This window comes from Corvus brachyrhynchos, unplaced genomic scaffold, assembly GCF_000691975.1.
Source record: "Corvus brachyrhynchos isolate BGI_N302 unplaced genomic scaffold, ASM69197v1 scaffold26, whole genome shotgun sequence".
Classification (NCBI taxonomy): domain Eukaryota; kingdom Metazoa; phylum Chordata; class Aves; order Passeriformes; family Corvidae; genus Corvus; species Corvus brachyrhynchos.
Window position 1 is genome coordinate 3545309 of NW_008239324.1, and position 15998 is coordinate 3561306.

A 15998-nucleotide genomic window follows, 5' to 3' on the forward strand; every position below is an offset into this window, starting at 1 on the left:
GATCCCCAGTCTCCCCATGGCAGTTGTCACGGCTGCCGTGTGAGAGCGTTTGTCTGCTGCAGGCAGAGACAGGGGCTGGTTCTGCAGAGACACGAGGCTTTCCAGTGGAGTTTTGTTCTGTAACAACCATTTCTCATGTCTTATAATGCTTTAAGAAATGGAGTGGGTAGATTAGAGGTTTTTGTGGATCAGAAGGGATTTTTTTATTTTTATTGCTTTCTCCTTTTTTTTCCCATTCCCTTTCCCTTTTTTTTTTTTTAGTTAAATACCAAGTGAATTTATGTTAGAACAGGAAGAATGGGTTTCTCTGAATTTTCCCAACAGAAACCTGCAGATGGAGGCCACAGGGTTGGGGCAAGCACCCTGGCATGGGTGATGGGCTATTCCCGGGCACAGACTAAAAGCACAGTGCCAGAACAGCTGGAGAGAGGGCAAGAAGCTGTTTTGCTTTGTAAACTATAATTAAAAATAATAGGTGAGAGCGCATTAGCAAAACACAACACTAATTTAAAACCAATAGAGTTTATCTGGCATCTTATGATTATTTATGTACATCTTAGTCCTTTCTGTGGTAACTAATTATGAGCTGATAAGAATCAGAATAAAGAGGCTGCCAAGTGCAATTGAAAAAGTAAATGAAGAGAAATTAGTTGTTGCCGCATTAAGATAATTTAATGGGAAAAGAGAACAGGCTTCAACCTCTTGTGATTTTCCTCCACTCCTCTTTTATTTGGCCTTTCATTGTCACAACCAAGGAAACTCAGGGTGCTGCTAGGGGGTCAACCTGCAGAAGACCTCTACTTTGCATTCTCATCCTTCAAGGACAGGAAGCAGTTTAAAAAGCCCCCATTCTCCTTATTTGAGGCATCTCAACTTTGTAGCAGCAAAGAAGTGCATATTTGTTTGCAAGACATGCATTTTCCTCAGCAGATGGGATTAAACTGATAATGATGACTCCACACCTTAGAAATGATCTCCCATCACAAGGTAAACCACAACTGTCTGTATTAAGTATTTTGAAAGGCATATATTTATCAAGAGACCAAAATATTTTTAAAGTTAGTATAATACATAGTAATCCTCTTATTAAACCAGTATCTTTTTTAAAAAAAGAGAAAATATCTTAAAGTTGGTAGCGGAAATGGAAGAGAGTTCTACTAAAAATAATATTAATAGAGAACAATAAAATTTCTATGCTCATTTCAACTATCCTATAAAGTTCCACAGTACAGTATTCAGCTGTTTAGAATGCCTCAAAGCCCCTAAAGAGTATTATTAGCTTTTTGCAAGCAATTCAACTGGACTTTCATTAGAAAGGTAAAATTAGAAAGGTAAAATTAAACTAAATTGCTCAATGCAGAGCGAGAGCCCTCAAGCTATTGCTGAAAAGCATCCGTCCAGCCAAGCTAAACTCAGGCTATCTCTTAATAGAATTTAGCTAATTCATAAAATGGAAGTTTATCAGAGCCAGTTTAAAATCCAACCCAAACAATAATTTATCTTTTCAAATGAGTCAAATTTGACGAAGTTTAAGCAAAATTCTCAGCAGGCAGAAAAATGCTCCAGAGCACAACAGCAGTGCTTTATACCTTGAGCATTGACACAAGCTAGACTCCAGAAGAAGAGAATAGTTTTCCCTGTGTGAGCATAGGATATTTACTTTAAGCGATAAAAGATTATGTGGCTGGAAGCCCAAAGCACTTTATCTTGCGATGCCTCCAGTGTTTTGCTGAGAACTGGATGTAAGCAACGTGCCATTTGCTTTTTGGCTGTGTGTATCCTTACTTCTTTCTAAATGTTTCAATCATGTTGGCTGTTTTGGAAGAAGAAAATTCAATGGTTCTATCATTGAAAGAAAAGTACCTTTCTTATTACTTAAGAGAAATGCAGTCGTATTTATCCCTTCAATGATAGAGGGTAAAGCTTTAGTATCTCACAACACTGGACAAACATGAATTTATCAAGCCTAGGAGAATTTGTCAGACAGCAAACTACATAACAGAAGGTAAATCCCAGATTCTCAGAGCCATGTAAGCATTCACTTTGCTGAATGTGAGCTGGTTGCATTCAGACACTTGAGGATCTGCCTAAGTGACTTGTCCAAGGACAGAGGGGAGTGAGCATCACAGGAATCAAATCCCACTTTGGGCTGGGAGGGGTATCAAGAGGTCTCCAGCCCAACCTCCTGCCCAAAGTGGGATGCCTAGGAGCCTCATATATGCCATGCCGAATGGGAAGGTCCCCGAGGGATAAATCCCTCTTTTACATCTATGACTCCGATCCCACAAACCTCTGCAAGGAGCCAGAGCTGCAGACAAGTGCAAACTGCCTGCACTGCTAGCCAGAAACGGCTCTGTTTCTCAGCAAATATTGTTTATCCCTTATGAACACAGTGCTTTGAATGACATCTTTATATGCTGGGCCGTATGACAGTTTAGTAACAAGTTTTAATTTTTTACTCATCAGCTTTCCTGTTCACATATCATCAGCATACAACAGCAGAGGATGTTAGGGAATCTAATTAGTAAACAATTCCATACTGCTGATACAAGATGAAACATTCTTAAACCAATAAAAAGAGCACTTTAATCACTGTTGAATGACTTTCAATGCCAAGCGGTTTGTGCCATGTCAGAACATAATTTGAAGAAGATTAGAGTACTATATAAAAGAATTAATGTTAACAACTTCGTTAAAAAATGTCTTAAACAATGAGCTTGTCAGTTGTTACAGACTCTCCCTGATCCATTGTGATTAAGGCCCCCCCCCCCCAACAATTTCAGCTGATAAACAATGCTAAAAGCGTCAGGCAACCTAAACATTTTTTTCCACAGGTCCATCAGTTGTACAGGGTGCTAATCACCAGAGCTGGGGTCAGCCTTCTTTAACCTGCAACAAAGGCAGTGGGTTGCAATAATGAATACACAGCATAAAGAATTTGTGAGAAGCCCAACTGAATCTTTAATCATGCCTCAATGCCATTTCCGATCCAGTCAAACATTTGAAAGCTGCTGGGCAAGCACCACGCTATCAATCTTTCCAGCACACGTAAAATTACCCAGGAATCTTGTTTTGGATTAAGTTGAAGAGTGTCTTAGTAATAAGGGTTCATCATTCTCTTCCTCAAATCATTTGTCAGTTTTGTAATACAATCTTCCTCTGCAGCAGGGTGGGATTTATACAGCAGTTGCTGTTTATTTATAGTTGAGGCTCAAAGATCTAAATTATCCACCCTTCTAAAATCCTTTGTTGAGTTGAAAATCCTAAGTAGCTACTAGTTCATAGGCATTTATTTCATAACTGCTAGCAGTCAATTTGTAACTGAAGGCACCAAATGCAAATTAATATTGAATACAGTAAAAGAAAAGGGGTTCTTGAGATAGAGCACATGGTAAAACCTTCATTAATATATGTAATGCATCCGTTAGAATTCTGAGATACCATTTATGTTCCTGATAAGAAACCATATTACACAGTTAATGTTTAGTTTTTAGATTTGTCTACTTTCAAATGCATGTTTATTTTCTAAAATTAGACTTTTGTTCTGAAGCACGTTTACATTCCAAGCATATAAATAATAGAAACAAAGCCATAACTTATCTGTATATTTATCAACTATGAATGAATAGGATCCACTCTAAACTCTGTTAGGAGCACACAGCACTCAACATTATCTGCCAGGGAGATGGGATCAGCTTATTTGAAAAGGAGGGGTTTATTTTCTTATGAAAAATTAAGGATAAAGGCCAGTTATCTTCGTAGCCTGAGGTTAAGCTCAGCACAGAGCATTTTAAAAGATGGCCACTGGAAAGAGGTGAATTCAAAATGACATGAGAGTATTTGTGACAAGGGCCAGATTCAAAGCAAGCAGCTCAAGTAAAATAAAAAGGCAAGTCCTTAAAACTCTTCAGGCTGTTCCTGTTATTATACCAGGACTATTAGACAAAGCCAACACATCCTTTACAGTAAAATATCAGATTCACACAAAGGCACTGTGAGCATACCATTTACAGCCAAATAACTCATTACACAGCAGTGTGAGGTAGAATCATAAAGTCATTAAGGTTGGGGAAGATCATCGAGTTCAACCACTGACCTAACCTAGCAACAAAGGCAGTATGAACCTATTCCAGATATGAAACCAATGGGGTGTCCCATACCTTCTCTGTGCCCCTGATAAGCACCCTGAAGAGTTCATTCTGATAGAGGGAAATACCCCTCACCAGCTGGCTTCAGCAGTGGCCATTTCCTGATTTGATGCAAAATAGAAAACCTCCTTGGAATATCAAAATTATACAGAATCTGTTTCCACAATGATCGATTCCAAATTATCCAAACCAAACCCTAAAGTGACAGCTGCAGTTTTACATTCCTCGAGCCTCATCTCCACCTGGTGGGAATTAGCACAGGTTTGCTGCCTTCTCAGAGGCTCCACAGACTGGAGCAGTGGCTGAGGTTGTGGTGAGCCTGATGCTGATGCTTGGGGTGGGCACTGTGGGGTTTGTGCTGCCTGGGGGCAGCTGGGAGACAACTGCCCGCAGAACAGATTTGTCTCCTTCTGGTGTTGCTAGCAAACCCCAGCTGGGATTGAGGTGCAGAGCTTTCTCAAACTATACTTATTCCTTTCTCTGTAATTTGAATTGGTAATTTTTTTCCCATCAAGCCCAAGTTCTCGTGAACAACATGGAGCACAAGGACCTTTTCTGAAAAACACTAGCACGTCTAAAATCCTCATGTCCTCATTCAACCTCCAGGATTCCTCAGTATCCAAAGTGTTTTTTAGGAGCAATCTTAAGAGCTGTTTGGTGATATCACCCATGGCTGAGGCCAGCTGTAGCTGAGGGAGCTACTTCTCAGTGTCAGGCATTACTCTGCTCCTTTTCCTACTGGGATAACTCAGAGCTGTGAGGAACAGTCACTTTTCCAACAATGCAGTGAACAAGTTTTAGTCTCGCCTGTGAGATGACAGGAGAACTGTTCAGTTCCTGCTGCAGTCCTCTTACTCAGAGCAATCCCAGATGCACAGTTTTCTTATGAATAATGCTCAGAATATGTGTATTAATGTCCTGTAGGAAAACAGGATTCCTTGATTGCTTTTTCAGCAAGGAAATATGAAATTGAGACCTGCCTTTGCTATTTTGGGAGAGTGTGAAACTGAAATCATATCTGCAGCTAAAAGAATAAAACTTTGGAGCTGCCAAATATGATCTAAACCCCAAATTGGGCTCAATTGACTTCAGGTCCTATTTCCACCGAAGTGCCAGCAGGAAAATGTGACCTGAACTGACACTGTACGTACAGTCTTTTCAAAGGTCTCACCGAACCACATCTAAACCAGAGGTGCTCAACCACCTCCCCTTCTCCCATTACCACAGTTGAACCAGCAAAGCATCTCTTAGGAGACAATACAACGGATAAACCAAAATCTATAAGGTCTGCTTTTTTCCTTCTGATGTATTCCTTTTTCAACTAATTCCCAACTACAAAGACTCAAAGCTCCATCAGCTTCTCTACTTGCAAAGCATAGTTGGTTTCAAGCTGTAACTTTTCTTAGTGTCATTAAGACCCTTACACATTTACAGTATTCTTTACATACATTATAGGAGATAAGTGTGCTATGTTCTTTGAGTAAGGAAACTTCAGTAGTTCACGAAAGAGGATTTGTTTTCAACTGCTGAGGCATTAAGACCTAGTGATTATTTCAACTATTCAGTATATGCAGCTATATTTAACTTACATTCTGGGTTTTAACTTTGCAAAAGAAATCGTGTCCATTGTAATAAATGTATTTTGATAATGCACCATGTTGTTTGTGTTATGCAACCCCCCGTATGTTCTCAATTACAGCAATGATAGCACTTGAAAACTTCCAACCTCCAACATCCGGTATCAAACAGATTGTCTGCAACCATTGCACAGGAGAAAAAAAAATACAATACAGGACATGAAGTCAGGAGAACTGGGTTGTTTTCCTCTTTCTGACTCTTCCTTCCCTAGTGAGCTTGGACAAGTCACTTCAACTCCACGTACCTCACTTTTCCCAGCTATGAAATGGGGAGAGTACTCTTATTTACCCACCTCACAGGGGTGTTGTGAGGAGTCGTTCAGATTTATGGAGTGCTTTCACACTTAATTTGGAAAAGCACTGTGTAAGTACAAAGTGTTATAGTATAAACCATTGTTAAAATGTGTAGAAGATGTAGAACAAGGTTGGCAAAATAGCTGACAAAAATGTAATTATCTTTTAAAATCATGCCTATTTTTCTCTATTGTATAAACTTAATTCTTTAACCTGTGAAGCTGTCTGCTACTCTGGGTCCTGTTCCAGTGTCTTCCCTCTCACATCCATTTTTGCCCAGCTCACAGAGAACCTGGTAAAACTCTTACTAGCCAAAACAAGAGTGAGTTATTAAAAAATGGATGCTTTAGAGGGAAACAGTCCCTGAAAGGGTGATCCATGCATTCATCTCTCCCACCCTTTGCATATGCTAGGCAGAGCCACCATGGCATACCAGGGGTGGGATTCAGTTGCCTAACATGGATCTTGAGACATCTGAGCTGCCTCAGGATATCCCACGTGCTCCACAGCTGTCCTTCAGAAGGGCACATATATCCCATCGGTCTGGTATTGTATCTGCCAGCCCCTCACAGATATCTCAGCTAAAATCACACAATGGTTAAGACAACACCAGACTGTGCAATTTAAAAGCTTTTGCCACAGCACCTGGAAGGGAGCTGGTTCCCACAGGCAGCACCGTATTTATTTTTTTTCCAGAATCTTATTGAAGTCCACAATCAGCTTCTGAAAAATGTTTCAAGGCTGACACAGAGACATCTTAAGCTCCAAAAACTATAATGAAGCCTGTGGCTTTACCTTGCTCCATTAGCATTTCAGGGCAGGAGCAGCAGCACTCCGCACAGGGCTCTTTATCAACACACCATATTTCCAGGCACATCAGTGCAGCAATTCCTTCTCCAGCCCACTGAACCCCCATTCACACCTGATTTCCACTTTTAAGACATCATTGCTCCACTGAAATGGCAGTTTTGAACACTGCATGCAAATGTCTACGATCTTTTCTCACAGGCTGGTGTGGAGCAGTGCAGCAATGCAGCATTCTTCTGCTCATTTCTAGACTTGGGAAAAATCCCTGAGGAAAATTACCGATTTTCATTTTAGAGTGTAACAGGGTAAGGGTGAGATCAGGTTGAAGAAATGATGCTGCAGTCCATTGCTTGCCCCCTGCCCTGTGTACCAGCACTGGCCAGTGGGGTGAGAAGAAAAGAGCATGTCAGGGACAGTCCCTGGGCACCCCAGCCCTGCTGGGGGCTGCTCCCACCTGAGCATCCATGGCAGCTCACCCTCTGTGATGCACATTTATACAAACGTGATCACAAGTGCAAATACTATCACAACTTGTTGGCCACGGTCAAAAGAGAAATCCTGTGGAGGATTGGAATTTCTCCTGAAACACATAACCTGCCAGCTAAAGGTGGATTCTTCCAGGCAAGGGCAATTTAAAATGTTGAGCAAATAGGTTGTTGACAATAAACATATCCTGCCAAAAAAGAGAGATTAGATACACTGCTACAACTAAATCATCAGAACTGGTCTGGCTGGTGTTTGGGCATACACAGATGAGAGTTCATTGAAATCATTTCTGTTTTTAACTTATGCTGAATTGAAATGTTTTATGTTTTTGCTGTACTTTAATTATATATATACTTTATATAAATGTATGTATACATACAGTACTGTATATGCTGTATATATTTATATAGCTTTTTAATACTATTACTAGTCCAGATTTAGACTTTTTCATATGCAGTATTGCAAAGAATATCATCGCAATGCTGACATTTGGCTTCTTCCTTCATTGCACAGATAATTTTTTAGGCAGAATTTTATTTCAGACATGAGTTAAAAAAAAAAAAGCCACACAATGCTTTTTAAGGAAGTGACCTTTTGGGACAGATATTTAACGAGCTGTTTGTTTAGGTTTTAAAGATAAAGACTGTTTTTCATCTGTTGATAAACACACACATATGCACATCATACACATACAGACATACACAATTCAGTAACACAATGCATTGAAAAAACACAGGGTGTTATGATGGGGAAGTATCATGGTAAGAAAGTAACTACTAACTCTGTCTTCCAGAAACTAATTAAGGGAATGTATTTTGCAATAATACAGATCTAGCAAACGGGCCTCTAAAATCTAGGCTTAGAGCTGTAAGCCAGGCACTCCTGTATTATGTATGTGTGATTTTCATAGATAGCCTGCTGTAAAGTGTGCCCTGTTAGTGCATCTTTCAGGCTCAAAGACACTGGTCTTGTTAATATTTCATTTAGTACATACTGTAGAGTCTCATTTATATTACTTCTATAATTAATGGTGATAGCTTAGGCACTGCCTTTACAAGGAGAGATCCCTGTATGTTGGTCGATGGATAATGAGAAACAATAGATATTTCATTCACCAGCAGCTTGTTGCTAGTTAGTAGGAAATAATCGTGTGTACTGTTGCTTTAATTGCCAGGGTAAATAATGCCGCCGCTGTGTTAGTGAACATTTTTAAAGCACTTGATGCAAATAGACTAGAAACAAAACACAAAAAAATTACCTTTATTATACCTTAGCATAGGGAGTTAAAAAGGTATGTCTTAAAACATTTGCGTTCTATCATGCAAATATATCTTAATATGCATGTGCTGACTATTCAACTACTGTATTTTAGGAAATACAATTATGCTGCCTTTCTCTTCTCCTATGTAGACTGTAAATAACTGTAGAGCTTTCTCTTGTTTTCCCATGTAAATATATGTAAATATTAACAAGCTATGCATGCTGATATTCTAGGCAATTTCAGGTACTTTTATAATCTGAAGGCATGTACTTGAACTGGTTTGTTAAAAAAAAAATCAACTCTCTCAAATTCTTTAAAGCTCATTAGAAATTAAAGATTTCTTACTAGACTGGTTCCTTCACTCTCAGTTGTTTTTTTTTTTATTTTTCCCTCTGCTCTGCCAGTGCTGTCTCCCAAGACCCATCACCAAGGATGCACATTCCAAGCTGTTTTCTCCAAAGCATGGTGTCCTGTCTCAGGGTACGATTCACTCCTCACCCCAGGATGGGCACCATTTAGATTCAACACCATCCCCAGCTATAAATCTCAGCAGAGACTCAGAGAGGGGATGTCTATCCCCTTCTCTCTGACCTCTCCCTCTATTTAATGATCACAGAGTCACAGAACCATAGAATGGTTTATTTTGGAAGGGACCTTAAAGATCCTCTTGCTCTAAAGCCCACACATTCCACTAGGCCAGTTTTGATGTTTTCTATTTCCTTTCCTCAGTCCACAATCTGTCAAGCCAGGATTTAATGCCACAAGTGTCAGGGCTGGGTTTGAGGGCAGATGCAGCCACAGTCAAGAGCAGTCCCCAGGTCTCCGGTTGTGCTGCAGTCCGGCTGCTCACTCAGACATGCTCCTCTGTTTCAACACGCTCTTTATGTTTCTTTTCCAGCATGCTTATGACTTTGACAGACTGTGAAAATAATTTGATAAATAGCTTGATAAATTTCTCCATCTCCTCCCTTCCGTGCTGTAACACTGCTTGTGGAAGCCTTTCAACTGAAGGAGTGTGAACAAAAAAGAAATTACCAAAAGCTTCTAAATCAAGTCACCTCCTGCATACAGATTTGGAGACAAGGCTTCAATTTAGCTCTCTTCTTCCTTCTCTTTTTTTGTTCATGCAATAAATGAAGATTATTCTGAGCAAAAAGGTAAGAAGTAAAAAAAGATGCATTTATCCCCCAATACAGTAAAGGGGAGAGAAAAAATCCCCTCTCCATTATCTATGAAAACTAAATGCAATGACAACTCTTTAATTGAAAGAAAACAGCTTTCATGTCTGAAGATGTTTTTTTCCAGAGTAGGCGTATGAGAATAAACACATTAATTGACAGGATCTTCATGACTTTTTAAGTTCCTCAAACTTAGCTTGGCGTCTGGGGAAGATCTCTTTCCAGTCCTTGAAGACTCTTTTAAGATGAATGTTTAAAAAGCTGAGCTGACACGGGCATTACGTTCAAGTGCAAGCTGTACTATTCTTTAGTAGCGGGCGTCGAAATGGTTCATAGAATTATTATCTTTCTACAGACAAAACCCATTACCTTCACACTAGGAGGGAAAAGCTAGTTTTTAACTTATATAAAACGGAATCAATTATCAATATCTTTGCATGGTTTCCCAGCTCTGCTGGAGAGCAGTCACAGAGCTAAATACACAGAGCCATTTGGCAAAAGGGCTCCTGCCTTTGCTGGGCTTCTTGTTACACCTTTCATTTAATAAAATCACATCTGTGATTTTAAAATAAGTAGTAATGATTTGTATGCAGGGCTTCCACCCTGAATGTCACAAAGGGAGATGGGAATCACATTTGCAGACTGATCACTGGGCTTCTGTTACTTTCAACTTCTTCCCAGTAAAAAGTGAACAAGCAAATAAAAAGCAACCAGCGATGCAAAGTCAAACACAGCGGTGAACGGCAGTGCAGGTCAGACCATCCATAAAGCCTGTTGTCTTTGGTGTGGAAAAAAGTGCTCCTTCAGCAGCCCCCACCATATAATCCTCACCATCCCGCCTCTGAATAATCCTTTTGCTGGGTTTAACAGTGGTTGTTCACAGATGCTCGTGTCTCCAGTGAGGAAAGGAAAGCTGGAAGGTAAGTGGTGGCTTTTCATGGTGAAGTCTACACATGCCCATTGCTTGTAAACTGCAACAAATAGAGATTTTATGTCTTCCAGCAGACAATGTCTAACCTGGTTCAACTCTGCGTTCCTTCAGCAGAGAGATGGACAAGTGCATTAGCAACCATCCTTAAAAAACTGTGCGCCCAGCTATTTCAATAGCACAGACAAACTCAGGTGCACAAAGAGGTGCAGCATCTGCAAGGTATATAAAACATAATACTCTAGAAGGCAGCAGCATTGTTTGGGAAGGAAATGTTCATTACTAGACTCTCTTATCTGTTTATCCCGTTCATGAGATCTGCTTCTACAAAGCGCATAATGATAAATGGCACATTTGCAAATTATCTTCTGAGTGCTGATGAGAAATCAGCAACCTGCGAGTTACCGTGACTTTGAGTGAGTACACTCCACTGCGAGCCTCGTTTGCTGAGATGCCTGCCAAATGAGTGCATTAGGATATTAGGAGTCTAATAAATTGACTAACAAGCATTTGATGAAAAATAGCTGTTCCATCCGTTACACTTATCATCACCGCCAACAAGGCTACTGGGGTTGGGATTTTGAAGGCACCAGCTGCTGATAAAAGAGTTGTTGCTGTGCCATGCTCTCAGCAGCATCTCCCTCCCTAACTGTGCATCTTAACAAACTCTCAGCAAGACATAGGACCTTCTTTGCTTAAGTTTTCCTCTGCCTCTTCATGACACTTATGAGGATTTAAACCATTGCAGTCTTACTCAATTCTGTCTTTTCTCTCCACTGCAGAAAGTAAGATGCTGGGTTTCTCTGTCTGGGAAGGAGCTGAAGGAGACAATTTCTGTTATATGACTCAGTACTGCTCAAACACCTGAGACTGTTCACATTCACAGTCTGAAAACTTTAACTTGTTAATTTTTGCCACAAACATCAGACTAAAGGACAGAAGTGGCTTTAGCTATAGTCACATTCAGCAGAAAGGCACTGCATTATTCAATATCATGCAATCAAATCAGTTTCAGGAGTGGCTCAGAGTCCTACTTCTAACTCAGGGTCTTCATGGAAAAACTCATAAAATAAATCTTCATACAACACTCCATTTGTGTCATTCACTGCTTTGCTGGATATTTAAGAAGCCCCGTTCTTTTCATGAGTAAAACTAATACACTCCCATCATGCAAACATCCTCCCTGCCTAGGAAGGAGCAAGCAACAGCCACGTTCAAACCCTCAGGTCCTGAAAAGCAGAAAGAGGGCAGTTAAAGCCCAGGGCCGACGGTGCAGAGCCCTTTGGGAAGGCTTGGCTGTGCTCCCCACAGCCCCGTGCAGCCCACCTGATGCACTGTGGGTGTTTGTCCCTCCTCCCGTGGCTGGGGCAGCAACGCTCTGCCCTGGCAAAGTCTGCTTGAGTAAATTATGTCTTTTCAGGCTAATTAATTCTTGGAAGTGCAATATACCCTCACATTCAAGTTTCAGAAATCTTCTTCGTGCCGCTTAATTTGTTTAAAGTAGAGAGGAACCCAATTCATTACAAACGCCCATTTATCGTCTGCCGACAAATCCCCGTGAACACTTAAAAACTACACACGCCTAAGAAAAGCTCTGTCTGTACCTTCCCAAATTGCATTTCTGCTTTTACCTGAGACATTTGCAAGATCCCCAACTCTGTCAACAGTCGCTCTCCAGTTTTGTTTAGCTTATCATCAACAGACTCTGCTTTTGTGAGTGGACAAGTCATTTGAGTGTGCACCACGGTTATAATGGCCTGACTGACAGCTCAGCCAGATAAACACGAGAGAATAACAGACGTAGGAACAATCTGGGTATTCATTTTGTCCGTTCAACCAGGTTGAAAGGATTTGCCAGCCAAGGGCACAACACTTCAGGCTAATTTGCTCAGCCAAAGCACTGCTGGAGTGTAAGGCTGCAAGCAGATGACTGATGTTGGGGAGATCGGCGTCCCCAGATGAGGTACTTATTATTCACCCCTGCCTCATGGGAAATGAAAGTACTATTTATTCAAAGCATCCATTTGAAAGAGGAAAACATATAGAAATGAACTTTGTTACAAAACTTGAACCTTTCTCACTGCTTCCCCACTTCTGCATTAATTCCAGCTTCTTGTCCTCGTCCATGTCATCCTGCACACTGCAGCATTTCTGTTTTCTTGCTCCTCACATACTTTCCTTAGCCTTGTCTCCTGCTTTGCAGTTTTGCCCCTATAGCTGACACCAGGTACATTTTCTTTGCTGTTTATCTTCCATTTTTAAGCTATACTCAGCTCTGCAAACCTCAGAGGCCCAGCTCTATTGTCAGTGTCTGGTACAGCAGAGGGTGCCCGCAACATCCTGGCTGCATCATGTGCCAAATGCACTCTGCAATCTTTTGGCCAATATTAGCCCCATACTCCAACAAGAGCCACATGCTAACAATGAGCTGCATCAGTCACCACTCCGTTGTGGAGCCAAGGGACCCAGGGCCAGTGGAATGGCAATGCTGTCCTGGCTATGGAAAGTTTTCTCTTGCACATTTTAAGCACCCTGTGTTTAGAGTGACAGAGCTACAACTTCACCTGCTAATCATGTAAAAGTAAATGATGGGTAGAACAGCCAAGCTTGCACTAAGAAAAGGTAAACACTGCTCTGACATATTCCCTCAAGCAAGCAAGCAAAATAATAACAGTTTGCTGTGGAGGTTTGCAAGTTTGCTCCCATTAATTAAGTTCCATTTTCCGGCATCTTAAGTTTTAAGATGTTTTCTCCAGGACTGATTTCAACAACTCTTTCTCCCACTGAAAAGCAAAGACCAAACCCCTCTTTTGCTGACAGCAGCATGACTCTACTGGCTTCCTCCAGCTGTGGAGCCAAGACACAAGGTGTAGCAGGATGGAAGCAAATCCCTGGGCATTTTTAGAGGGCAGTGTCCCAGCACAGCGCCCACAGCCCGAGCACAGCAGGCTGGGAACAACGGCCCTTGCGGAGGTGATGCACTAACAGCCTCAGACACATCACGGGAGGAATGTAAAGTGCACCTGACATTTCTTTTGATCTACTCCTAAGAAGCATTAAAAGGCACATTAATGTGCTGCTTTAGTGCATGTTCAATGTGATAGTTGGAGACATAACTGAGCCCTTCACAAAAGTCTAATTGGGGAGAAGAATAAACTTATTGTTTCCTCCTCTGGACATGCACCCTAGAACATAGGCAGAGTTGGTATTTGCATGAAGTATGTTGCTGTTTTGCATTTTAAATCCCAGCATGCTAAATGTAGGTTGAATGATCACTTTGACTATTATTAGGAAATCAGTACATGTCCAACAGCAGTTCTACTTATGCAGGAATTGATATTGCCCAGCAGCAGGTTATCTTTCTGCAGTGATGAAATTCAAAAGTGCATGTGTATATTTACATACTTATAAGTTGCTCACTTAAAATGTCAAATGAACACTAATAAAGTATCTGAGCTCCTACAGCCACTTTTCATTCAATTGTTTGGTTTTGCTCATCAACATCCTCATGCACACATCATATTCATATTTAGTAGCAGAGTTTTGTGCATTGAGCTATTGATACTTCTTGACCTTGTCAGACTATGAAGCACCTTTGCATCTCTGTGCTTTCAGTTGCCATGCTGAAGGCCCTTTGCTCTTTTAGGACAATCATGCAATGAATTAACTGCAACAAACCAAGTAGCAAAGAAAAAGAAATGTAAAAAGAGAACATTAATGCCCAGGTTAATCAATAGCAGAACAAGAGAGCAAAGAAAGTCAGGTTTAAGTTCCACAGTAGAGGCAAGGTCAGGAATGACATTACTGGGTCACCCTAAATTTTGCTGAAGACTCATATTCCTTGTTCCTATTTCTATCAGCCTAGGTGTGTGTTTGCACATCTGGTCAGACCTACTTCCACTGAACTCTATTTTACTCTTTGTGCAATGCTTTTTCTTACATCTGCTATGCTGATAATTTATGTGTCCCTGATTAGCTCCCTCAGTGCTTTATCTCTGGGAGCATTAGAGGCTTTATGGTGTCCTCTTCATCTGTCTGTAGCACCTCCTTCCAGCCTCAGCCAGGCTTCTTGGACAGGCTTCTCTGCTGCAGTACTAACAATGCCAAAGCTGCTATACTAAGCCATGAGCCTCTTAAACTCCTCTGGCAAAACACAGTCTAATTTGGGAGAACCATTAGTTTCCTTTTGTTGTAGCTCACACTCAATCTAGCCACAAAAACTGCAGTGCAAGGGAAGAGGAGGCTGAGGGATGGGAGCTCAGAGAGCCCTGCTGCTCCATGTCCTGGCACTATCAGAAAAGCAGGAACCTTCAATGCCAAGGCTCACCAAGAAAACAGCATGTCCTGATCAAGTTAGGCAGGTAGTTAGAACAGCTCCAAACTGCTCTGGGTACAAAATAGATGAATGCAGAGATCTTCTGGATCATGCACCAAGCAATTCTGATTTCTGTGTGACATTTATAAACCAGTCAGTTTTAGTTAGCACCAACTCAGGATTAAAGGAGCTCTGGCTCCAAGCCCACACATGACACTCAATGCTTCCAAAAAAATTTGAGGCTCTTCCTATCCCAGCTTTTTTACAACCTCATTTTTCTTGACAACAGCATGGTGTTCTCATAAACAAGGTAACATCCTGCTCATCACAAAGGTTTTTTTGAGCTACTCCTCTAGCTGATGTTCAAGGTGGACTCTGATGAGCCCACCTTGAAAACCGGGGAATTCCACTGCAACTTCAATAAGTTGTTTGCTCTACATGAAAAATTCTGAAATAGAAAGCAAATGTATAGAAAACTCCAGGATTTCTGCTGGAGTCCCTATGGATTTCAGAGGTCTTCCTTTTAAATAATCTCCTTAAATAGACCTCTATGAAGCAACCAACATTGGAAATTTAGCTTTTGAAATATTTGGATCTGTATCCCTTTCCAAATATGGAGCCAAGGCTTTGCTGATGGAAGACCTAAGATGCTCCATTCAGAGGCCAGGGCAGAGGAGGGGGCTGAGCACAGCAGTGGTGGGAGGGAAGGGAGCCTGGGGAGACCCTAGGATGGGAAGCTGGAGCTGCAGGAACTTCCACAGTGTGAGTGTGCATGTGTGCTGTCACTCAAAGAGAGAAATGCTTTCTTTTGATGGGATACACACCTCTCCTTCTTTCTCCAGTAGGAGGAATGGAAATGTGCCTGGCTTCCCAGCAAACACGCAGAAGATCCTTTCCTGTTGGTGCCAGTCAGTTGACTCTATCTCAGTATTTTTCCATTTGCT